The 26,132-nt window shown below is 50.9% G+C and overlaps 1 protein-coding gene across 3 annotated transcripts in view; it reads left to right on the forward strand.

The window, feature by feature from the left end:
• Positions 1–22,314: 22,314 nt before the first annotated feature.
• The window catches only part of USP22 (ubiquitin specific peptidase 22), a 65,493-nt gene continuing 61,675 nt past the window's right edge, over positions 22,315–26,132 (forward strand). Inside the window, exon 1 of one of the 3 annotated variants that reach the window (XM_066577251.1) lies at positions 22,315–22,536. The gene's annotated coding sequence lies outside the window, so the exon portion shown is untranslated. Of the gene's footprint in view, positions 22,537–22,688; positions 22,709–26,132 lie in introns of those variants that run through there. The other 2 variants (XM_066577252.1, XM_066577253.1) reach the window with 2 other exon arrangements.

The following is a 26,132-nucleotide window of genomic DNA, read 5'->3' on the forward strand; positions in this document are numbered from 1 at the left end:
CTTCTCCCTGCCGTCAGCGCTGTGTAGGTAAGCGCTGTGATTAGATCGAGCGCCAGCCAATCAGAGCCAGCACTCGATCATTCATAGCCATTCAGTGGATGACATTGGCAGGTGCTCGATTCAATCACAGCGCTTAATTACACAGCGCTGACAGCGGGGAAATTCGAAGCCGAGCATGGAGATGACAGCGGGGAGAATTCCCAAGCAGTTTGCCGCACCGCCAGGGAAACCATCGCGTCAGGGACACAGACGCCGGCTGGGAGGGGAGTATTGCATTTCTTCTTTACCTAGCATATACTCTAGTATGGCTAGGCTTATACTCGAGTCAGTAAGTTTTACCAGTTTTTTGTGGTAAAACTTTTTGACTCGGCTAATACTCCAGTATATACGGTAATTCAATTTAGAGGAGAAAAAATTAAATTTCATATTTTTGCAAATAGGTCATTTTAAAGACATATTTTTTTCCTATAATGAAAATGAGGATTGACACCCCAAAATGGATCCCCCCGTTTCTCCTGTGTTCAGAAACATACCCATTGCGGCCCTAATCTTATGTCTGGATGCGCAACGGGGCCCAAACCGAAAGGAGCAGTTGGTGTCTTTCAGAACATAAATTTTCCTTGAAGTCCTTTTAGGCCCCATTGCCCACTTGTAGAGTTCTTGAGCGCCCAAAACCATAGAAAACCCCCACAAATTACCCCATTTTGAAAATTAGACCCCTTAATGAATTTATCGAGGGGTGTACTGCGTATTTTGATCCCACGTTTTTTGAATAAATTCAAGCAAAGCAAAAGGAAAAAATTGTGAATTTCATTTTTTTGGTCAATTCTGTCATTTTAAAAACAGTTTTTTTGTACAGCACACATATGAAGGAAGACTTGCACCCCAAAATGGATACCCCTTTTTCTCCCGTGTTCAGAGACATACCCATTGTGGCCCTAATCTTATGTCTGGATGCACAACGGGGCCCAAACCAAGAGGAGCAGCCGGTGGCTTTCAGAACAGAAATTTAGCATGGGCAGCCAAAACCATGGAGGACCCCCACAAATGACCCCATTATGAAAACTAGACCCCTTAACGAATTCATCTAGGGGTGTACTGCGTATTTTAACCCTACAATTTTTGAATAGATCTAAGCAAAGCAGAAGGGAAAAATTACAGTTTTCATTTTTTTTGGCAGTATCAATTTAAAAACAGTTTTTTTTTGTACAGCACACATATAAATGAAGACTTTCACCCCAAAATGGATCCCCCTGTTTGTCCCGTGTTCAGAACCATACCCCTTGTGGCCCTAATAGACTTACAGGACCCATGGCTAGGCCTATAATGAAAGGAATACCGTTGGATTTCAGGGTACAACGGAATAAATTCCAGGCCCCATTGCCCATTTGTAGAGCCATTGAGCGGCCAAAACGATAAGGAACCCCCTCAAATGACCCCATTTTGAAAACCAGACCCCTTAATGAATTCATCTAGGGGTGTACTGTGTATTTTGACCCCACAGTATTTGAATGAATCTAAGCAAAGCAGAAGGAAAAAAATTACGATTTTCATTTTTTTGGCAATTTTTTAAATTTAAAAACTGGTTTTTTTGTACAGCGTACATAGGAATGAAGACGTTCACCCCAAAATGGATACCCCCGTTTGTCCCGTGTTCAGAAACATACCCATTGTGGCCCTCATCTACTTACAGGACCCATGGCAAGGCCTGTAATGGAGGGAGCACCCGTTGGATTTCAGGGCACAACTGAATAAATCCCAGGCCCCATTGCTCATTTGTACGGAATACAAATTGACTCCCTAAAAATATCCCCCCCCCCCCCACACACACACACACACACACTCCGCACCCTTTTTGGCATTCGCAAATCTTAGATAAAAGTAATAATGTGAACTGTGTGGTATTTCCGAAGACAGGGGTAATTACGGAGGCTGGTTGGGTTGGGCCCATGGGGCAATAAAACAGTGTATCCCCCCTCCTCTCATGCTTTTTGGGGGTATTTCCTGACCTCGGCGGCAGGTATGGGCTGTATAAAGTGGCACTCTGTGAGTCTCCGTAAGCTTAATGAGGTGCGGCGGTCTCACACAGAAGACGCTCAACAAGCTGCTCCTGGGGCTGCAGGAAGGCGAGCGTTCCCGGGGCTTCTTGTAAATCACGTATTACAGGTAGCGATCTGAATGGTGGAATCCGCTTGTGGAGGCAGTTAGCGGATCCCAGCTGTGAGCCCGGCTGTGACCCTGCGTACGGCCGCGTAATGTACTGCGCATAACTGCGTACTCACACAGGCGGTCATGCGCTGTACATTTTTTTTTGTTTGGATTTCCCGCACCGTTGCTTAGCGATGACGCGGGTACCGGCAGCCCGTATACAATGTAGTAGCGTATGGGCAGCGGGTATATCCGTGACCACGGAGCACAATGTGCTCTATGCTGCGGATATCTGCAGTAAACTACAACCTGCTGCGTTCTGTTGAGTGGATTCCGTAATTCCAACCCACTAATGTGAGCGCAATTGTGTAATCCAATGTGATTACCGCGGATCAGACGCATGCGGAATCCGTAATTCTTATCTGGTCATGTGAGACCGGCCTAAGGTAGATCGCTACCTTTTTATCACGTGACCAGCGACCGCTCAACAAGGTCACTGCTCCAGGCGCTCGGCGACCGTTGGTTGCTGGGAGCAAGGAGATATTAAGTTTTCTGGGCTCCCCGCCTCCTGCGCATGTGTCCGGTGTTTTGCCGGCGGTCGCACGTGCAGAATCCGGGAAATTTCACGGATGAGGATCGCGTCGGGGTGCAAATACGGAGGCCTCCGGTAAAAAGTTTCATCTCCTCTCAGGGGAGATGGAGCTTCACCTTTTTTTTACTTTTACGTGATCGCCATTATCCATTGGATAACAGTGAACACGTGATCAGGAACCGCTCACCGCGGCCCCCGTGAAATCTCCAGGCTCTTGGCTAAGTTGTGTAGCCAAGAGCAGGAAGATTTTTTAATTACCCTGGCAATCCACAGCTTTTGCGCATGCGCCTGCCATTGTGGCGATGGGGGCGCGCGCAGAAGCTGGGGTAAGGTCCGCGGATAAATCCGGGGGCCTTAGGTACGTTATTTCATCCTCCCTCATGGATATAATCCGCGATATAATCCGCGAGGGGAGATAAAACGTAAGCTTTTAAAACTTTTTTTTTACTTTTTAAAACTTTTTTTTTAACTTTTCACACATTTTTTTAACTTTAAATGATCCCTGTTATCCATTGGATAACAGTGATCATATCCCCATATCCCTGTGGACCTCTATCTGCTCCTGGCTACACATCGCAGCCAGGAGCAGAGGGATTTTGAATTTCCCGGGGCTCGAGCCCCTCTGTGCACACGCCTGATGATTGACATCGGGCGCGCATGCACAGAGGGGGACTTCGGGTCCCGAAACACCGGGGACATCGGCGGAGGACCCGAGGTAAGTATTTTCACCTCCCCTCATGGATCTGATCCATGAGGGGAGGTGAAACTGACACTTTTAAAAACTTTTTTCTATCTTTTTCGCGATCACCGCTATCCACTGACGAGCGGTTCCCAGGGACATCTCCTGGTTCCTGGCTACCTTCAGGAGCCGGGAGCCAGGAGATTTTGAATCTGCCGGGGCTCCCGGCCTTCTGCACATGCGCGTGACATCATATGTCTGACGCACATGCGCAGAAGAGCGGCGCCGGGTCCCGTAGGACCCATTCGCCGCAGCAGGCTTCACGGAAGGCAGGTGAGTACTTTCAGCTGCCCTGATGGATCCGATCTATCAGGGCAACTGAATATCTAACTTTTTTCACTTTTTTTTAACTTTATTGTGATCGGCGCTATCCATTGGATAGCGCTGATCGCAATGCCCGGGGGGACTGCCCATAGCCCAGGATGACAGCTCCATGCTGTCGGCTAGCTGCAGGCACCGACAGCACGGAGCTGTCACGTCTAGAGCCTGAGGGGCTTTAATCCTAAGAGGATGCATATTTCTACGTCCTCTAGAATTAAAGCCCACTTAGGCAGGTCTTAGAATCCCGATGGGGCCGTCACTAAGGGGTTAACTTACACACAATAGTGCTAGATTACCATATAGCTGCCCAAGAGTGGTACATGGCAGTATGTTTTGTACTTTGTCATACTTGGGTATTGTCATGCATCAAACACCTGGATACAGTTTAGAGCAGAAAGGGAACCCTGTCAGTTAGATGAAACCTGTGAGGGACTTCCCATACTATTGAGTAATAGTGAAGTAATAGCTCTGGGAGCATCACTGGTGGGGGGTCTGGGAACTAGATCTAACTAATGGCAGGCCAATAAATGGTATAGTATGTGATATGGCAAGAGCACTTAATGCTACCTCACTGGCTCTTGACTTATTACTGTTGGTTGCACAAGGTACTTGAAAACCTTCTCTATAGACCAGAGCTACAATTGATGGTATTCAATCCTGGATGTGGGAAATGTGAAAGTGTGTGTTGTTTCAACCTTACTGAGAATTCAGAATCTATTCATAAAAATATTCAAATGGTTAGCACTCAGGCAAAAGAAGGACCCAGAATGATTTGATTGGCTTTCTCGTTCCCTGATTCAGTGCATCTTGGCTTTGTCTACTTCCCTGCATACTTTGTGGTGTAGTGGTAAGTGATATTCAATGCATCCCAAATCTTGTGGGTTTTTATGATTGGTTGATGAATCCACACATTCATAACTCAAGTAATTTAAGGAAATCCAACCCAGATATGACTAAATAGTTGCATCATGTTTCCTCATGTTTTATTTATCCCAGCAAACCCAGGGTTAAAATAGAGCTTATATGGATGGGCCGAGGCCACCCTACGTGGGAGTATCCAAAGGACCATGGACAGTTCTTAAGAACATCCATCTTCCTAGACATTAGGTAAGGCAACACATTCCTTAGTGGTTAGCTTAAGTTTATGGGATGAGAATGGAAATCATGTGTGGGGGCTATGTAACATGAACAGTCGCAAAATGGGGGATTTGTAAGGAAACTATAAGATTTCCTGTCCTTCATTTTATGTTTTGTAACCTGCTCTTCTTACAGCTATTCGCTGTGTTTCTTTCGCTCATATTACTGTTTTGTTATAAGAATGCGAGGCCGTCTTTAAGGCCATTTCACAGAAGTCTCATGAGACTTCATTCCAATTGGTTTGAGAGAAGTCCTGCCGCTAACTAAGGCGTTACGGTTTTGGTGAACTTTAATAGCCAATGATAATAAATTATTAGAATTCTTACAAGTGAGGCGTGTTTTAGCCTCGTTTCAAATGTCTTTGTATATATATTTCTGTTTCTTACTTATTAAATTAGATGTCTTTCAACCACATCCAATGTGTGTCTGATATATAAGCTTCCTCGATGCTCGAGCAAGAGCTAACTAAATATGGATACCTGAAAGCATACCAAGTAGCGATATTTCACTAACAATACTCAACCAGCTTTTGTAAAAGTCCACTTACCTGTGTCTAGCATCAGGTGAAGGTCTGACAAACCCAAGTTATGAGAGTTGAAACAAGGCACATAATTATAATTAGATATAAATTATGGTACGATTAATGTAATGCCAAATATCTATAGTTTGGTTTTTTTACTATTTTTGCAGTATAGAACAGTTAACTCACCATATTGTAAGAGCCATAACTTTATTTTTCCTCTTACAATCCCATATAGAAAAAAACTCAACACCCCCCCTAACGTCAGCCACACAACATACAGTCCTATGTAAAACATCTCTCCCCTCCTTTAAGATCTCATATGCAGGCTCACGTAAAGCACATCTTTTATGCTCTCTTCTGCTCCATCCATTATGCAGTGCCATATAAAATCTCTCCTGTCACTAGTACACGCATGTAGATGAGCTCAATGCTGCCTCCTATGAGCCACAGTGTAGCTTCCCTTCTCCCCTACCCGTACAGCTCCTTTTCCCAAGACCACTGCAAGTCCAAAGTCGGGGAAGGTGCGAAGCTGCGCTGGGTCAGGTCCTGTTAGTGTGATCACACTGAAGGGGTTAGTGGATGGGGAAAGGAGAACTGGCAGAGGCTCCTTCTCCTGGTCAGGACAGCGGCTGGCCAAAGTCCTTATTCGGACTCTGGTCCACCTGCTGGGTACCTTTTTTATAGAGTGCCCCACAGAAGCTCCTGCATAATTCACGAGATGGAAAACAAAATACGCATATATGTGCTTGCTGGAAATAGGCCTGGAGGATATTAGCAATGAGCCAGGATCCTTTAATCAGCTACTCCACAGACCTACTACACCTATTATTGTAGTATGGTAACATGTGATTGTTCCCAGCAAGAGAAACCACATGACCTTGTAGATATGATTAATGGCTAACAAAAATACATGATGTTATAGCGAGCTTGTGAACCTCTCGGGCTCTTCGTCAGGCTAAAATGGAATAGATCTGAAGAAGCATGAATATTTATACACACTTATAACATACATACTTATGACAAGGCACAGATATGGATGGGATTGGTTCGCACTTAAAAGGAATACTGCAACAGAAACTTAGACATTGTTAACTAGACCCAGATAAGGGAATGAAGATTTATGGTCCCTGAATTACTGTTGGGGGACATGGGGGGGTCAACAGGCCAGAAGTGTTGTCTGTGAATACTTGTGAATAATTTAACCCTCTATTGAACATGTCAAAAGTTGCTATAAATTTATACTCCCAAATTCTTCTATGGCTTTCTGACTTGAAACCCCCCTTCAGTATTATAACTCTCATATCTCCTATGTAATGTCCATGACTAGAAAAGTGCTCGGCCACAGGTAATTCTCTCTTTCTCTGTTTAATTGTGTGGTGAGTAGATCTCATCCTCGCTCTCTGTTTTTGCCCTGTTTCTCCAACATAAAGGCCCCAACAGGACATTTACTGCAGCGGATCAGGTACACAACATCTTATCGTCCTGCTGTGTGTTGCGGATTTGTATCCTGTCCGCTGTCTGTACATGGCAGCAGGACTTACAGCTCCTTACATTACAGGGATAAGCTCCTTTTTGTGTGTCGGAGGACAATGCACTCCTGATTATAAAGTTCTTCAATTTTGGAGGTTGTCTGTAACACAGAAGCAGAGGGTCCAGGAATATGGTGGTCAGACGGTCACCCTTGTGTAGGGTATGATGGAGTCTCCCTGCGGTTTTCCTTACTACCTCTAGTTGCGGATTGTAGGTGACTACTGGAGGCACACGATTGTTTCCTTCCTTCTTGTATTGGAGTAGTTGATTCCTGGGTATCCTGGTGGCTCTGGTTATTTCTGGGTATCCTGGTGGCTCTGGTTATTTCTGGGTATCCTGGTGGCTCTGGTTATTTCTGGGTATCCTGGTGGCTTTGGTGATTCCTGGGTATCCCGGTGGCTCTGGTTATTTCTGGGTATCCCGGTAGCTCTGGTGATTCCTGGGTATCCCGGTGGCTCTGGTGATTCCTGGGTATCCCGGTGGCTCTGGTAATTCCTGGGTATCCCGGTGGCTCTGGTGATTCCTGGGTATCCCGGTGGCTCTGGTGATTCCTGGGTATCCCGGTGGCTCTGGTGATTCCTGGGTATCCCGGTGACTCTGGTGATTCCTGCGTATCCTGGTGGCTCTGGTAATTTGGCCATCAATTGAGGTGGGATGGTAGTCCTGATTTATGAATGTCCTTTTAAGATGGTATAGATGTTCCTCTCTGTCTGTTGGGTTAGAGTAGATCTGGTTATATCTGATGGTCTGACTGTAGATGATGGACTTTTTGATGTGTTTAGGATGGGAACTGTCCCATCTGAGGTATGTAGGCTGATCAATGAGTTTTCGGTATAGGGATGTCTGTATTGAGTTGTTTGAAATTTTTATGGTGGTGTTTACAAAGTTGATTTCTGTATCCGAGTAGGCTAATGTCAGATTTATGGTGGATGGAATGCATTGAATCTCTCATGGAATTTTGTTGTTAGTTCGGACGCTCGCTATTACATCATGTATTTTGGTTAGCCATTAAAAGGTATATCTACAAGATTACTTGGTTTCTCTTACTGGGAGCAAGCACATTTTGCTCTACTGGCAACACCGGACCAAACCTTTGTTAGTAGTATGGTAGAGATGTACCATTGAAACAACAAACACAAATATAGGTGTTTGACCTCTCTGGCTGAGCAAGCTCATAGGCAACAGTTACAGAATAACTCCTACACTTCCAAGCTTCCAAAGGTAGTGAATTCCTATTAACGTCCCTCCCAAATCCAGAAAGAGTAAGTAGATTCAGGAGACCAAAAAATACAACAAAGTTCCATGAAACAGACAGCATTGGACTGAGGTTACCTATGGACCACAAGTAAAATACATCCTGGGAGCCCTCTGCACAGTATGTAGGTGTCAAAAACAATCCCACCCCCAGTAGAAGGTGTTGTTTTGCAGTAACACCCGTCCTGCAGTTCCGTCTCAGATCTGTAGATGATGGCAGTTGTGGTGATTAGATGGACGGTCTTGTCACCGGAGGCCCTAGAAGTGGTTCCTTGGCCTATAAGAGGCTCTCGGACGCTCCTTGTGTGTAGTGACTTCTTGTTCCGCTTGTGTAGAGCTTGTTGACTACTTGACACCTCTACGACACAGAGAAGAGATTTCACCCCGTTTCCAGCGGGGGGCGCATTATTGGGATGTGAGAAGCTGGATGGTCGTATTGCATACAGCATGTTTTGAGATGTTCTCAGATGTCTACAGACTGTTGTAAAAAGAAAAGGGGATGCTACGCAATGGTAGACACAGCCATGGACCAAATTTTTTGAGCTATGTTCCATCAACTTCTGAATTATTTTTGTTTAAATGAAATTGAAAATTGTCTCCCTTTCCCCTTGTGGTTTGTGTTCTATTATCAATAATATATGGTTGTAGGAGATCTCCAAATCATTGTATTCTTTACATTTTACAATGTCCCAACTTGTTTAGAATTGGGGTTGTAATGGGGTAGTAGATCAGTCTTTTGTTAGATCTAACCTCGCAAAGAAACCTCTGCAGTTTTAAAATGCATTACTGTATTGACTAAAGTTAAAGTTTCTTCTATTGTAAATATTCTGCCAGCACTTCCAGTTTGTGATATGGCCTTTGTATGAGCCACATACAGGTTTATTATCTCAGCTCTTCTTTCCCATATTTCCACAGCACACAGGAGATGAGAGGAAGCGGGGGACATGCCCGGTCCATGTTCCCCGCTTGAGATAGCGTCCAGACCTAAAGGCTTGTTCTTTGGATTAAGGAAGAGTTTCCTGTACTTGGTCTTCAGTCTTCTGGCCAACAGTTCTACCGGGGGGTGGCCACATTGATTTATGAAGGAAGCAAAGGCCTCAAGGTTCAATGCCCATTCTCCCGGGCTGTTTGTGCCGGTTAAGATATTCTACAAAACCTTCAGCCACACGGCTGAGATGGATACCACTGTGTCTCCACCCAGGAGATTCTTTTTGGGCGGTTTTGTAGGTATGAATGCTGGTGCCACCCTGATGGCGAATGAATGACGCTGCCGCCATAGTCTCCGAGAAAATCGTAATATGATTTCCTCTAAGCAACTCTCTTGCCTGAAGAAATGCCACATTGCTCTTTGCAATTAGGGATTGTCAACGGATATTTGACCCCCAGGAGCCTTGTACTACTTACTCCAACTCGCATCTGTCAAAACTGATACACAGGGGGAAGAGGGACCAGAGTACCCCCTTACTAAGACTAGCGGGTGACACCCACGAGAAACGAGATCTTTTAATCTGATGGCAAACTCTGATTTTTTTATTTAATGAGGATGGATTTCTATCCCACTGACAGAAGCGGATTCTGTAAACTGAGCACAGGGGACCTTCCGCATACTAGGTCATCGGTCCCGGGATTTTCATCGTCTCTTGTTGACTTATCTGTTTTCCTTGTCTAGGCAGTTATTTTCAATGGTTTCCTTCACATTTGCAAGAAAAAAAATTTGTGGCATGTCTTTTCTTTCTGCGATGTGCAATTTTTTTTTTTTAATCTCCCATGTTTCCCTATAGAGCCTCCTTTTTATCGCATCGCAAAGCAGGAACTTGTGATTTTCTTGCGATGCGTTTTTAACATTAAAAAATCTTTTGTGCTAAAAAATTCTGTTAAAATTATGCGAGAAAATCCCAAGCGGCAGCCATGTTTGATGAGTAAAAGCAGCACTGAGGCCCAAAAATCGCAGGACAAGTCGCAATTTTCTTGTGGCAATATTGCAATTGCCAGTGTGAAGGAGCCCTTAGTATGAGGGAGAAGGGCGTAGCCAGATTCTGAGTCTAGGAAGACCCCCCAAAATATTTTTTGGGACCAGGCTAGATTTTTGAAAATTAATTGTCCAACCCCCTCATGGAAGAGGCTTGTTATCTGGTCTGGGTGTATGCCCATAGTTTCTAGCGTACCCGCAACCACTAGAAAGTCATGGAGATAAAGAATAATCTTCCCATCTCTCTTAGATGGGCCACCATTTCCACTACCAGCTTGGTAAACACTCTAGTCGCAGTGGAAATACCAAAGGCTACGCACAAACAGTGAAAGTGCAGGATTTCTGATCCCAAATCGAAGGTATTTTTGGTATATTTGGTCTGTGGGGATGTGATGATCAGCATCCTTTAGGTCAACTGCACATATGACACCCTTTTAACTAATTAGTAAAACTGTGGATCTGATAGTTTCCATTATAAAATCTGCGATAAACTATATATTCAGTAAGTGATTTTAAATTAATTATTGAAAGATGAGAAGAAAAACGAAAAAGAGTGAAGAAAATCTGTATCCTGGTGTTTTGGTTTGAAAATGGTTTTTGTTTTTCTCCTCCCTTATTCTAAGTATGGGAGTGAAATTGATCAATTCTTGAGGATCTGAGAGGGTGCAGCCGGTCCACCAAACATCACACCGTCCACGGGGGGCGCGCGGATACATGGGATAAATATAGGGAAAAGGGTGGTTCTAGGCGCAATCCCATCTAACTCTAAGAGGCACGAGGCGCGGTTTTGAGCTCAAATCCTGTTTTTATTAATAAAACCACGCATCGTGCCTCTTGGAGTTTGATGGGATTGGGCCTATAGACACAATTGTTCCTACATTTGAATTATGGCTCTGAAGGATCCACTAGGTTTGCTCACTCAGGATAGTGGGGGATAGAAGCCTTTTCCCCACTCCCCTCTGGGCGCTGGAATAACTGCATCCACAGCCAGTACATCCCGCACTCCATTCTCCAATCTATCCCGGAGCAGTGACGATTTAAAGGTGATTGTGTGACATTTTCTGCAAGGAAAAGTTGAAAGTTTTATCTTGTATCCCAAATATATTGTTTGTAACACCCAAGGATTGATTGCTTGTTACCCCCCCCCCCCCCCCCGACTCATTGTCTGGATTTGGGTTTAGAAAGTTCCTACTTTATCCTCCTTTTGGATAGGACGATCCCCCCAATTTACCTTTCTGCTCTGTAACCTAGGTTCATGATAGGAGGGGATCTTTTTATATTGCCTGTCCTCTAGAAAGACTTTCTTTCTGTCTGCAGCTTTTTCCACACGGCTTTTATCAAGTTCAGGAGCAAACACGAATTCAGACTGAAAGGGTAGCAAACATTATTTATTCTCTGAGGTTATATCTCCAGACCAAGAGGTCAGCCATAATGCCCGCCTAGCTGAATTGCCTAGAACAGCGTTTTTCACCCCAAACCATACAATTTCAACAGAAGCATCTGTCAGAAACCCAGTGGCCATTTTTAATAAAGGTAGAGTTGATTATCCTTTCTGGGGGTCTTCGGTTTCAGATGCTTATCTATCCGAGTAAGCCAGATAAACATGGAGCGACCAACTAAGCTGGCAGTAACACGGTCTCAAGAGTATACATGTTGTCGTCTCCCAGAGATTTTTTAATAGGGTATCAATCTTCCTATTCGTCGGCTCTCTTAAGTTGTGAGTAGTCTTCCATTTGCAAGGAGGTTTTCTTAACAGCCGTTGCCACTTAAATATTGATTATCGGGATCTACTTGCATATCTTCAGGTCCTCTGGGGAAAAAAAGAAGTCCATCTTCAAACTCTTGAGAGAGTGCCTCATCCCACTCATGCATGATCAGATGTTTAATAACAGGATATACCATTCTGCTACCGGATCCAAGACCCACGAACATTTAATCCTGAATGGATCTCGGTTGCTGAACCTCTTCCATTCTCATGGTTTCTTTTCTCACTGCCTTGAGGAGTTCCTTCACGTCATCTGAGGAAAAGTAATAATTCTTGTCCTCATCAGTCAGAGGACCCTCTCTGTCTGCCTGTTCCCCATCCAAGATCTTGAAAGGAATCCTCCGTTCTAGCACATGGGGTCTTTTAGATGGTCTGGAGAGTTTGAGATGAAAGCCTGTACTTACTCTCTGACCATGCTCCTAATGTCATTCAGTAGCCTGTCCCTCCGCTTTCACTATGTTGCCAGGACACTCAACACAATTGGTTAGTTTTCCTCAATTTCTTTGGCACATAGAGCACATTTCCTGGCTCTCCTCTTGGTTTCGGGTTTTTACCTCCAAGTTTCTTTGTCACCACAAAATGACAAGAAACTCCTGTATTGCTAAACTAACAAGTACATTCTAGCATTCGTCCAGGACTACACCCGGTTTGCTGGATTTCTGCATCACCTTCATGGCCATCCATGGTGCTTACTGAGGTAGGCGAGCCTTACTAAGCACAGTAGTACGGTGGGAGCAGCAGCACCAACTTCCCAAGAACTAGTAAGCTTAAGGGTTCGTTCACACGGGCGTATGCGTACAACGCACCGAGTCTCCCACAGCATTGTACACATTACAGCCCATAAGCAGTCTCTGCCGGCAGAGATCACATATGGAGTGTATGCCCAGGAATGATGCAGTCACGGACATGTGCTGTGTGATTTTTTTCTTTTTAATGCCCTGTTGTTTGGAGTGGGGATGCAGATTAAACCGCTGCCCATACATAATACATGCATATGGACAGCGTTTCATATGCAGCCCATACAAGGGCTGCATACGATACCCAGAGAAACAGAGCATGCTGCAATTTATTTCTCCTGCTGTGCCCACATGCCGGTGTGCATGGAAGAATTGCCTCTATTTACTGCGTGTTACGCACAGGATATATGCATGCATAATATGCGGTGGCTATACACCCATCTGAATGAGCCCTTAATGCGATACGTGGGGGTGATGAATGCTTCCTTCTGGATGCATGATTACATCAGGGCATGTCTTCATTCATGGGGCACACACCCACACTAGAGAGTGCGCAGAAGACAACGTTGGATGCATGGCCGCCGACGTTTAAGGGCAGCGTTTTACTTACCACGTGATCTGAGCAATCCTACGATTGGCGTTTTCACACTTCACCACTCTTTGTAGAGCTGGCTCAGGCAAGGGACCGTCAGGAGGTTTTATGGGGGGGGGAAGGAGTGCTGCAGTCCCTGATCTGCTTTATCCACAAAGGGAACTCTCCCACTTGAACCCACGGGAGGGGCAGGAAGAACATTGTTCTCTTGTCCCTACACAGGTCAGAGGGCAACCTCTGTGTGTGCCATCAGGACTGGACAACACGGGGAAACAAAGTTCTACTTTTATCTGCTCTGTCCCCAGAACATTTTCCATCAAGCATTGTGGGGCATCCAGGTGCGCTCAGGCAGGTTTAAAAAGGGCCATTATTATCTGGAAAGCAGTGACCTCCTTCATGGTGTCCGGTGTACAAGAACAGTTTGGAGAGTCTTCTTGTAAGTCTTTTGTTGTTCATCTTTGGGTCTCGCTCATGTTTTTTTGGCGTACCTGTTCTCTTGCAGTGATCTAAGGAAATCCCCTTTCAGAGTGCTTTCCCATGGACGAAATTAACCTGGACGCGACTGATACTGCCAACTACCGACCCATCTCTAATCTCCCCTTCATCTCCAAACTACTAGAACGCCTGGTTTACTCCCGCCTTGTAAGCTATCTATCAGAGCACTCTCTCCTAGACCCTCTACAGTCTGGCTTCCGACCTCAACACTCGACAGAAACTGCCCTTACAAGGGTATCCAATGACCTACTGACAGCCACATCGAGGGGCGATTACTCCCTACTGATCCCCCTTGATCTCTCCGCAGCATTTGATAGTTGACCACAAACTCCTCCTCAGTATGCTTCGCTCCATTCACCTAAAGGACACTACTCTCTCCTGGTTCTGCTCTTACCTATCTGACCGCTCTTTCAGCATCTCCTTTGCTGGCTCTACCTCCCCTCCTCTTCTCCTTGCTGTTGGGGTCCCCCAGGGCTCGGTCATTGGCCCTCTCCTTTTCTCTATTTACACAGCCCTTATTGGACAAACCATCAGGAGATTTGGCCTCCAATACCCCCTCTATGCTGATGACACCCAGCTATACACTTCTTCCCGTGACATATCTGCACCTTTCCTCCAAAACATCACCGACTGTCAGCTGCCTCTAACACTATGTCCTCTCTCTACCTAAAACTAAACCTCTCTAAAACTGACCTACTGGTATTTCCACCCTCCACTAACTGCCCTCATCCTGACATCTCCATCTCAGTGTGTGGCGCCACCATAACTCCTAGACAACATGCCCGCTGCCTTGGGGCCATATTTGATTCTGATCTCTCTTATACCCCCTACATCCAATCTCTGGCCCGAGCATGTCAGCTGCACCTCAAGAACATCGCAAGAATCCGCTCTTTTCTCACTGTGGACACGTTAAAAACGCTCACTGTTGCCCTCATCCACTCTTGGCTCGATTATTGCAACTTGTTGCTGATTGGCCTCCCCTGCACCAGACTCTATCCTCTCCAATCCATCCTGAATGCGGCAGCCAGGCTCATCTTCCTGTCCAGCCGCTGCTCGGACGCCTCTGCCCTGTGCCGGTCACTGCACTGGCTGCCCGTTACATACAGAATTCAATTTAAACTGGCTATCTTCATCCACAAAGCCCTCCACAGCGCAGCACCCCCCTATATTGTATCCCTCATCCACAACGCAGCACCCCCCTATATTGCCTCCCTCATCTCAATCCATCACCCAGCCCGGGCTCTCCGCTCTTTTAACGAAACCAGACTGCGCGCCCCTTTAATTCGAACTTCTCATTCCCGCCTCCAAGACTTCTCCAGAGCAGCACGGGTCCTCTGGAATGCACTACCAAAGGCTACCCGAGCAATCCAGGACTTGCAGAACTCCAGGCGTGCTCTAAAAACGCACCTCTTCAGGGAGGCATACCGCATTCCCTAAACCAAACCCCTCTGTACGCCGCCTGATAACATGCTCCCTGACCTACTGACTGCAATCCCTGCTAGCCATCATAAACCGCTCCTGTAGTCATAACGATTCCTCCGTCACACGGCTAAATGTCTGACCATTGTCTGTGTGTAAAGCATCCCTCATCTCCACCTCGCCATACCGCGCACATCTCCAGCCCTTTACCTTCTGTATCACCCCATTACTTGTAGTATGTAAGCTCATTGGAGCGGGACCCGCACCCCTATTGTTTCCACCAACTGATTACTATGTAACCGTGGTTCTATAATTTTTGTATTTTTTGTCTTTCTGTATTCCCCCTATGTAAGCGCTGCGGAATATGTTGGCGCTATACAAATAAAGATTATTATTAACCTGCAAGCTGCAAGCATGGGGAATTCCGCACCAAAATCCACAGTGCTACTTGTGTTTCAAAAGCAGAATTGAAAACAGCTTCCATCTGCCTGCAGACACAGTTAGTTGTGCAGATTGTGGGGCGACAGCTTCAGCTGCGTTTGTGGGGCATCTCGCTGGAACAATACTGCCTGTGTGAAAGCACCCGTAAAGGGGATTTCTCATGACTTAAAATTGCTTCGCAACCACGTTGTCCTTCCTGGTTGCTGCTGACAGGACATGTGACTGCTGCAGCCAATCACTGGCTATGGTGGGTCACTGCTGTGGTCAGATTGGCTGCAGCATTCACATGTCCTGTCAGCAGCCACCAGGAAGGAGAGTTTAGCCGTGAAGCAATTTTAAGACATAGGAAAACCACTTTAACCCCTTTGCAATCGCTGATGGTAAATTTAAGTCGCTGTTGCCTGGGCTCTGTAACTTTGGCAGCCGCTCTGTTGGCGATGGCGGATCCGCTCCCCCGATCCTAGAGAGCTGAACCATTCCAAAGCACCTGAATTACCTACGTGGCAAACCAAGACATGGCGCACAGGAGGATACATCCGCACGACAAGCTAAGCAGAGGTTTTAGTGTCAGCTGGAAAAAAAATAGGATTCATGTAAGAATTCAAAACTGAACAAAAACTGATCCTAATGATTGCAAAAAGTCAGGAGTAGAAGCTCCCTAGACTACTTCTCCACATAAGGTGATGGCTTCGGGAGGCAACATTCATCTGGTCTTACCCAACGTAACCTCCACCTCATGTTCTTCTCATGTGCAATCATCAGAACAGTCTTTAGTTTTCTTTACACAGGCCATTCCGGAAGGCAGGTGGCGAGGAGGAGGCCCCGTCTACGGCCATTCCTGAAGGCAGGTGGCGAGGAGGAGGCCCCGTCTACGGCCATTCCTGAAGGCAGGTGGCGAGGAGGAGGCCCCGTCTACGGCCATTCCTGAAGGCAGGTGGCGAGGAGGAGGCCCCGTCTACGGCCATTCCTGAAGGCAGGTGGCGAGGAGGAGGCCCCGTCTACGGCCATTCCTGAAGGCAGGTGGCGAGGAGGAGGCCCCGTCTACGGCCATTCCTGAAGGCAGGTGGCGAGGAGGAGGCCCCGTCTACTGCCATTCCTGAAGGCAGGTGGCGAGGAGGAGGCCCCGTCTACTGCCATTCCTGAAGGCAGGTGGCGAGGAGGAGGCCCCGTCTACGGCCATTCCTGTAGGCAGGTGGCGAGGAGGAGGCCTCGTCTACGGCCATTCCTGTAGGCAGGTGGCGAGGAGGAGGCCTCGTCTACGGCCATTCCTGTAGGCAGGTGGCGAGGAGGAGGCCTCGTCTACGGCCATTCCTGTAGGCAGGTGGCGAGGAGGAGGCCTCGTCTACGGCCATTCCTGTAGGCAGGTGGCGAGGAAGAGGCCTCGTCTATGGCAATTCCTGAAGGCAGGTGGTGAGGAAGAGGCCTCGTCTATGGCCATTGCTGAAGCTATATGGTGAGGAAGAGGCCTTGTCTATGGAGGATCACAGGCTAAGCCAAGAGATCATAGGTCAGCAGCTGAACCTAGAGGCCAGAATGCATAGAGGTCCTAGACAAAAGCCCGGAGGCTATGAAGGCATCAAGGCAAAAGCGCAGAGGGTATAGGCAAAGCCAGAACTCAGGGACTATAGAAGCCAAAGTCAGAAGCTACAGGTAAAGTTAAAGCACACAGGCTATAGATGCCAAGCCAAAGTTGAAGGGAAATACCAGCTACAGGCCAGGCCCAGCAGCTGTAGGACAAGAGCCCAACGGCTATCTGCCAGTCTCAGTGCTTGTGGATCAGCCATAGACAAAGACAATCAGGTCCGGAGTCTGGATGTTGAGCGCACAAAGAGCTGTCCTCCATAATCTATGTTCTTGTAGGTATAAGGCAAAGGTGGAATCCAATACCCTGCTTATGCAAGGTTGTTCCACTAAGAGCTCCTTCACACTGGTGATCAGAAAATCGCTGCAAGAAAATTTCAGCAAAATTGCATTTTTGTTCACGTAATTTTTGAACGTCAGCTAAGCCTTTTCTTGTGAAAAATGGCATCGCTGCCACCAGCGATTAAAAAAAAAAAAATCACACGAAAGTCAATGGGCTTCTAACGTTAAAAACGCATTGCGTGAAAATCGCAGGTTCGTGCATCGTGATGCGATAAAAAGGAAGCTCCATAGGGAAACATAAGCCAGAAAAAAATAGTAAAAACACAGAAAGATGGGAGACGCCGCATCGCATGAGCGACATCATAAATGGGCGTGAAACCACTGAAAATCATCGGCTTCAGAATTCTGCATTTTCATTTCCTCTTGCCAGTGATGTCTGGGGATCCCCATTACTGTCCCCGGATCAAACAGGTCACATGACAGGACCGGTGAGAGGACCAGAGGGAGGCGCTCTCCTCACACCTACCGTCATGGGCTTAAGGAAGAGGCCTTTCTGCTGCAGTTCCTGATGTGTTTTTGTTCAAGCCAATAAAAGTAGAAATGCAGAAAGAAAGAAAAAAATACAAAAAACCTAAAACCGTACAATTTGTTGACACTTTAGAGATTGCATTTTTTCTGCTCTGTTATGAGAGGCAGGATTAAACATCTCTTCCTGCCTGCCGCACCCCAATGAAGCCCAACTATAACGGGGTCCATGCAGCTTGCACCATCCCGGATGGAACCGCACTGCTTGCCGCACTATTTTGCCCTGGATACTAACGGACATCTGCGACAAAGTCTCCGAACAGAACTGCCCCCTTTTCCATCATCTCCATCAGAGGCTCCAGCATGAATCCACCCAAACGCCCAAGACAGAACAGCGAAGCAGGCTTCAGCCCTAAGGCGTAACGGAAGCGGGACAGACCCCATTACAGCGCCTCCAGTCCGCCGTGGGACGGATCCGTTCATGCAGATCCTCTGACAGCAGAAACACGAAGTCTAACGCTGGAGTCCACCTTCTTACGCCATTTCCCTTCGTAGTGTCCAGCCCAGTTTAGCTAAACCATAAGCATTAGACCTCCCGTTGCGGGGTTCATCCACCTGCAGTCCAATAAAAAACAGACTCTACGTGGAAAACACCCAATCCGTGTTATTTTATGGTGCGGCTCACGGCGGTTCTTTCACGCAGACACGCAATGCATGAAAAAAAAATAGCTCTCTACGTGCCGTCCGCTCTACGGAGAAGGCTCGCCCATCCAAGTCGGTGAGACAAGACAGCAGGCAGCAAGCGGCGGCCACCCGCCTGTCTTCTGGGGGCAGCCCTCTTTATAGAGAGGTGCAGAAAACAAGGATTGGGCTTCTTTCGTTATTTTTTGCGGCCCTGAGAGTCCCAGCATACAGAGAAGACAAACCGAGATGCGGACCGCACACGGAGGCCACGCGGAGCTGCACACATGAAAAAATGAGCGCCTTGTTTGGAAGAAAGCAGCCATGTTTTTCTAATCCTGGACACCAGAGCAGCTCAGCGATGCGTTGGAGCAACAGACATGGATTTCAGCTAGCACTACATAAACCTCCAAGGACCACGAGGCTCATCACCTCCTTCCTGCTGCTGCGTACAACCCTCCTCGCTCCAGGCGTTAGCCGTCGACCCGCGCGGCAGGGGGGCTCCTGCGTTTTGCTTTCCGTAAACAGCTTTTTTTTTTTTTAATTGTAACTGAATAGCAAAACAGATTTAAGACGGAAACAAAAGGAGCCATTTGCTTCGGGACACAGCGGACGGACCTGCCAGAACCACGCAACATTTCCAGCACGTTTGCTCTGGTTTTGTCTTATACTGATCTGTTTTGTCCCGTTTCATCTGTCCTCTCGTTTGTGCAGAATCATTTAAAAACAAATCTGATAAACAGACCTGAATCACAGCCTCCCTGTTGAGGCCGTGGGCCAGCTACAACCTCCCTGTTGAGGCCGTGGGCCAGCTACAACCTCCCTGTTGAGGCCGTGGGCCAGCTACAACCTCCGTGTTGAGGCCGTGGGCCAGCTACAACCTCCGTGTTGAGGCCGTGGGCCAGCTACAACCTCCGTGTTGAGGCCGTGGGCCAGCTACAACCTCCGTGTTGAGGCCGTGGGCCAGCTACAACCTCCGTGTTGAGGCCGTGGGCCAGCTACAACCTCCGTGTTGAGGCCGTGGGCCAGCTACAACCTCCGTGTTGAGGCCGTGGGCCAGCTACAACCTCCGTGTTGAGGCCGTGGGCCAGCTACAACCTCCGTGTTGAGGCCGTGGGCTAGCTACAACCTCCGTGTTGAGCAAAGCCACGACCCTTCGTGTTGAGGCCGCGGGCCAGCCACGACCCTTCGTGTTGAGGCCGCGGGCCAGCCACGACCCTTCGTGTTGAGGCCGCGGGCCAGCCACGACCCTTCGTGTTGAGGCCGCGGGCCAGCCACGACCCTTCGTGTTGAGGCCGCGGGCCAGCCACGACCCTTCGTGTTGAGGCCGCGGGCCAGCCACGACCCTTCGTGTTGAGGCCGCGGGCCAGCCACGACCCTTCGTGTTGAGGCCGCGGGCCAGCCACGACCCTTCGTGTTGAGGCCGCGGGCCAGCCACGACCCTTCGTGTTGAGGCCGCGGGCCAGCCACAACCCTTCGTGTTGAGGCCGCGGGCCAGCCACAACCCTTCGTGTTGAGGCCGCGGGCCAGCCACAACCCTTCGTGTTGAGGGTGCCGGCCAGCTACAACTTCCGTGTTGAGGGTGCCGTCCATGGGCCAACTACAACCTCCATGTTGAGGGCGCCGCCCAGCTACAACCTCCGTGTTGAGGGCGCCGGCCAGCTACAACCGCCGTGTTGAGGGCGCTGGCCGTGGGCCATCTACAACCTCCATGTTGAGGGCCCCAGCCAGCTACAACCTTCGTGTTGAGGGCGCCGGCCAACTACAACCTCCGTGTTGAGGGCGCCGGCCAACTACAACCTCCGTGTTGAGGGCGCCGGCCAACTACAACCTCCGTGTTGAGGGCGCCGGCCAACTACAACCTCCGTGTTGAGGGCGCCGGCCAACTACAACCTCCGTGTTGAGGGCGCCGGCCAACTACAACCTCCGTGTTGAGGGCGCCGGCCAACTACAACCTCCGTGTTGAGGGCGCCGGCCAACTACAACCTCCGTGTTGAGTCCGCACGCCAGCTACAACCTCCGTGTTGAGGCCAGCTACAACCTCCGTGTTGAGGGCGCCAGGCGCGGGCCAGCTACAGCCTCCGTGTTGAGGGCGCCGGGCGCGGGCCAGCTACAGCCTCCGTGTTGAGGGCGCCAGCAAGCTACGACCTTAGTGTTGAGGGCGCTGGCTGCGGGCCATCTACAACCTCCGTGTTGAGGGCGCCGGCCAGCCACAACCTCCGTGTTGAGGGCGCCGGCCAGCCACAACCTCCGTGTTGAGGGCGCCGGCCAGCCACAACCTCCGTGTTGAGGGCGCCGGCCAGCCACAACCTCCGTGTTGAGGGCGCCGGCCAGCCACAACCTCCGTGTTGAGGGCGCCGGCCAGCCACAACCTCCGTGTTGAGGGCGCCGGCCAGCCACAACCTCCGTGTTGAGGGCGCCGGCCAGCCACAACCTCCGTGATGAAGCCGCGGGCCAGCCACAACCTCCGTGATGAGGCCGCGGGCCAGCCACAACCTCCGTGATGAGGCCAGCTACAACCTCCGTGTTGAGGCCAGCTACAACCTCCGTGTTGAGGCCAGCTACAACCTCCGTGTTGAGGCCAGCTACAACCTCCGTGTTGAGGCCAGCTACAACCTCCGTGTTGAGGCCAGCTACAACCTCCGTGTTGAGGGCGCCGGCCGCGGGCCAACTGCTCGCCAAACTTCCCGCTTTCCTGGTCGCTCCACAGTCTTTTTTTTAGCGTGATGAGACCTTGCTGCCATGTTTGTCTCCCTGAACTCCTTAGCGTCCGCCGAGTCGCCTCTGTACCTCTCTAAAGTAACCCTGCGCACCCCTGATGGCGGACGGGCAGCAGAAGCCTCCGCCACTTTAACCCCTTGCGTTCCCCGTTGGCAGCGGCCAGCTGCCGACATCCGTCTCCCACGGCGACCGTCCCACCAATACTTTAATACATAACGCCAGAATCAATCTAAATGCCCGCCGATGCCAAAATGGTGCCAATACGGACTGCGGCGCCCCCACACGGGCGCGGGAGCAACAACAGCCAGGAGCTGTGAGGAAAAGAGGGGTTTATGGTGATAAAACCTTCAACTATCTCGGATATCGCGACAAATATCCAGTCACGAGCTGCACCGACGGAGACTACTGCCGCCCCCACTGGCGGAGGCGACAATCCCCAGAGGGCCGGCCGGGGAGGCGCGCCGGGGCCGCAGCCATCACTCTGGCCGCATTCGCTCCACTTCCTGCCCGCACGATACAGCGGAGGTGAATCCAGCAGCCGGAAATGACCTCAGAGGGGGCGGAACCCGGCAGTGAGACTCCTTTGCGATAGACTCCTCGCTCTGCCAATCATCTCCTGCACACTAGCGCGGTGTGGCCACGCCCTACGAGTGACGTCTCCTCCAGCCAATCCGCGATGGAGACAATAAGTGTGCCGTCACAGGAGGGCGTGATCGGCCGGGATGATTGACAGTTTTGCCCGCCCCCCGAGTGCGCAGAACGCCATGGAGATGGTGAAAGTGGGCGTGGTTACGGGCTGAATGGCAGCGCCTCCAGCCAATGGCAGCGTGACTTGGCTTGAAAGGCCCCGGGAGGAGGGCTGTCTTTCCTCGTCGTGTGGCGCGGCCGGCGGGAGAGGTGGGATTCCTGGTCTGCTTCGCCTCCGGAGACTGGGGAGACGGGAAAGCCGCGGCGAGAGCAGGGAGGCCCGCGGGAGAGCACGGAGGAGCGGCTTACAGGCACGCGTGCACCGGGCCGGGCTGGAGGCGCCTCTTCCTTGTGCGCAACGCAGTGGCGTCAGGCGCTTTGTCTGCATCCCAGGCGGGTGAGGCGGAGACACGAGTAGGAGGAGGGAGCGGGGAGCGACCCCACGGGGTGCAGGTATGGGCAGCTCCGGAGGGACCAGCCCGGCTGCAGCATCCTCCCCGCCGACACAAAGGGCGGCCGGCCCGGGAGGAGTGCGGAGCCCCTCGGCTGGGCGGGCTGCTGCAGTGCTGGTGAGGCGTCATGTGCGGAGCGCTGCTGCCCCTCATGTCCAGGAGGGGGCGGTGCAGGTTATCATGTGCGGAGCGCTGCTGCCCCTCATGTCCAGGAGGGGGCGGTGCAGGTTATCGTGTGTGTGGAGCGCCGCTGCTGCCCCTCATGTCCAGGAGGGGGCGGTGCAGGTTATCATGTGCGGAGCGCCGCTGCTGCCCCTCATGTCCAGGAGGGGGCGGTGCAGGTTATGGTGTGCGGAGCGCTCCTGCCCCTCATGTCCAGGAGGGGGCGGTGCAGGTTATGGTGTGCGGAGCGCTGCTGCTGCCCCTCATGTCCAGGAGGGGGCGGTGCAGGTTATCATGTGCGGAGCGCTGCTGCCCCTCATGTCCAGGAGGGGGCGGTGCAGGTTATGGTGTGCGGAGCGCTGCTGCTGCCCCTCATGTCCAGGAGGGGGCGGTGCAGGTTATCATGTGCGGAGCGCTGCTGCCCCTCATGTCCAGGAGGGGGCGGTGCAGGTTATGGTGTGCGGAGCGCTGCTGCTGCCCCTCATGTCCAGGAGGGGGCGGTGCAGGTTATCATGTGCGGAGCGCTGCTGCCCCTCATGTCCAGGAGGGGGCGGTGCAGGTTATGGTGTGCGGAGCGCTCCTGCCCCTCATGTCCAGGAGGGGGCGGTGCAGGTTATGGTGTGCGGAGCGCTGCTGCCCCTCATGTCCAGGAGGGGGCGGTGCAGGTTATCATGTGCGGAGCGCTGCTGCCCCTCATGTCCAGGAGGGGGCGGTGCAGGTTATGGTGTGCGGAGCGCTGCTGCCCCTCATGTCCAGGAGGGGGCGGTGCAGGTTATGGTGTGCGGAGCGCTGCTGCCCCTCATGTCCAGGAGGGGGCGGTGCAGGTTATCATGTGCGGAGCGCTGCTGCCCCTCATGTCCAGGAGGGGGCGGTGCAGGTTATGGTGTGCGGAGCGCTGCTGCTGCCCCTCATGTCCAGGAGGGGGCGGTGCAGGTTATCATGTGCGGAGCGCTGCTGCCCCTCATGTCCAGGAGGGGGCGGTGCAGGTTATGGTGTGCGGAGCGCTTCTGCCCCTCATGTCCAGGAGGGGGCGGTGCAGGTTATCATGTGCGGAGCGCTGCTGCCCCTCATGTCCAGGAGGGGGCGGTGCAGGTTATGGTGTGCGGAGCGCTCCTGCCCCTCATGTCCAGGAGGGGGCGGTGCAGGTTATGGTGTGCGGAGCGCTGCTGCCCCTCATGTCCAGGAGGGGGCGGTGCAGGTTATCATGTGCGGAGCGCTGCTGCCCCTCATGTCCAGGAGGGGGCGGTGCAGGTTATGGTGTGCGGAGCGCTGCTGCTGCCCCTCATGTCCAGGAGGGGGCGGTGCAGGTTATCATGTGCGGAGCGCTGCTGCCCCTCATGTCCAGGAGGGGGCGGTGCAGGTTATGGTGTGCGGAGCGCTGCTGCCCCTCATGTCCAGGAGGGGGCGGTGCAGGTTATCATGTGCGGAGCGCTGCTGCCCCTCATGTCCAGGAGGGGGCGGTGCAGGTTATGGTGTGCGGAGCGCTGCTGCCCCTCATGTCCAGGAGGGGGCGGTGCAGGTTATCATGTGCGGAGCGCTGCTGCCCCTCATGTCCAGGGGGAGGGGGCGGTGCAGGTTATGGTGTGCGGAGCGCTGCTGCCCCTCATGTCCAGGAGGGGGCGGTGCAGGTTATGGTGTGCGGAGCGCTGCTGCTGCCCCTCATGTCCAGGAGGGGGCGGTGCAGGTTATCATGTGCGGAGCGCTGCTGCCCCTCATGTCCAGGAGGGGGCGGTGCAGGTTATGGTGTGCGGAGCGCTGCTGCCCCTCATGTCCAGGAGGGGGCGGTGCAGGTTATCATATGCGGAGCGCTTCTGCCCCTCATGTCCAGGAGGGGGCGGTGCAGGTTATCATGTGCGGAGCGCCGCTGCTGCCCCTCATGTCCAGGAGGAGGGGGTGGTGCAGGTTATGGTGTGCGGAGCGCTGCTGCTGCCCCTCATGTCCAGGAGGAGGGGGCGGTGCAGGTTATGGATGTGCGGAGCGCTTCTGCCCCTCATGTCCAGGAGGGGGCGGTGCAGGTTATCATATGCGGAGCGCTTCTGCCCCTCATGTCCAGGAGGGGGCGGTGCAGGTTATGGTGTGCGGAGCGCTGCTGCTGCCCCTCATGTCCAGGAGGAGGGGGCGGTGCAGGTTATGGTGTGCGGAGCGCCGCTGCTGCCCCTCATGTCCAGGAGGGGGCGGTGCAGGTTATGGTGTGCGGAGCGCCGCTGCTGCCCCTCATGTCCAGCAGGGGGCGGTGCAGGTTATCATGTGCGGAGCGCTGCTGCTGCCCCTCATGTCCAGGGGGAGGGGGCGGTGCAGGTTATGGTGTGCGGAGCGCCGCTGCTGCCCCTCATGTCCAGGAGGGGGCGGTGCAGGTTATCATGTGCGGAGCGCCGCTGCTGCCCCTCATGTCCAGGGGGAGGGGGCGGTGCAGGTTATGGTGTGCGGAGCGCCGCTGCTGCCCCTCATGTCCAGGAGGAGGGGGCGGTGCAGGTTATGGTGTGCGGAGCGCCGCTGCTGCCCCTCATGTCCAGGAGGGGGCGGTGCAGGTTATGGTGTGCGGAGCGCCGCTGCTGCCCCTCATGTCCAGGAGGGGGCGGTGCAGGTTATCATGTGCAGAGAGCTGCTGACTCATGTAGAGGAGGGCATATTAACTTATTCCACAAGACTCTTGCCTAATTCAGTCCTGCTTGTTACAGTCCTGGGTATAATAGATGATGGGAGAGATCTCTGTACTGACCCCTGATATATCTATACATAGTTATTAGAGTGCCCCCTAGTTACAGTCCTGGGTATAATAGATGATGGGAGAGATCTCTGTACTGACCCCTGATATATTATACATAGTTATTAGAGCGCCCCCTTGTTACAGTCCTGGGTATAATAGTGATTGGAGAGATCTCTGTACTGACCTCTGATATATTATACATAGTTATTAGAGCGCCCCCTTGTTACAGTCCTGGGTATAATAGATGATGGAAGAGATCTCTGTACTGACCTCTGATATATTATACATAGGTATTAGAGCGCCCCCTTGTTACAGTCCTGGGTATAATAGATGATGGGAGAGATCTCTGTACTGACCCCTGATATATTATACATAGTTATTAGAGCGCCCCCTTGTTACAGTCCTGGGTATAATAGATGATGGGAGAGATCTCTGTACTGACCCCTGATATATTATACATAGTTATTAGAGCGCCCCCTTGTTACAGTCCTGGGTATAATAGATGATGGGAGAGATCTCTGTATTGTCCCCTGATATATCTATACATAGTTATTAGAGCGCCCCCTTGTTACAGTCCTGGGTATAATAGATGATGGGAGAGATCTCTGTACTGACCCCTGATATAGTATACATAGTTATTAGAGCGCCCCCTTGTTACAGTCCTGGGTATAA

The sequence above is a fragment of the Eleutherodactylus coqui genome, chromosome 8 (assembly GCF_035609145.1).
Source record: "Eleutherodactylus coqui strain aEleCoq1 chromosome 8, aEleCoq1.hap1, whole genome shotgun sequence".
Lineage (NCBI taxonomy): Eukaryota > Metazoa > Chordata > Amphibia > Anura > Eleutherodactylidae > Eleutherodactylus > Eleutherodactylus coqui.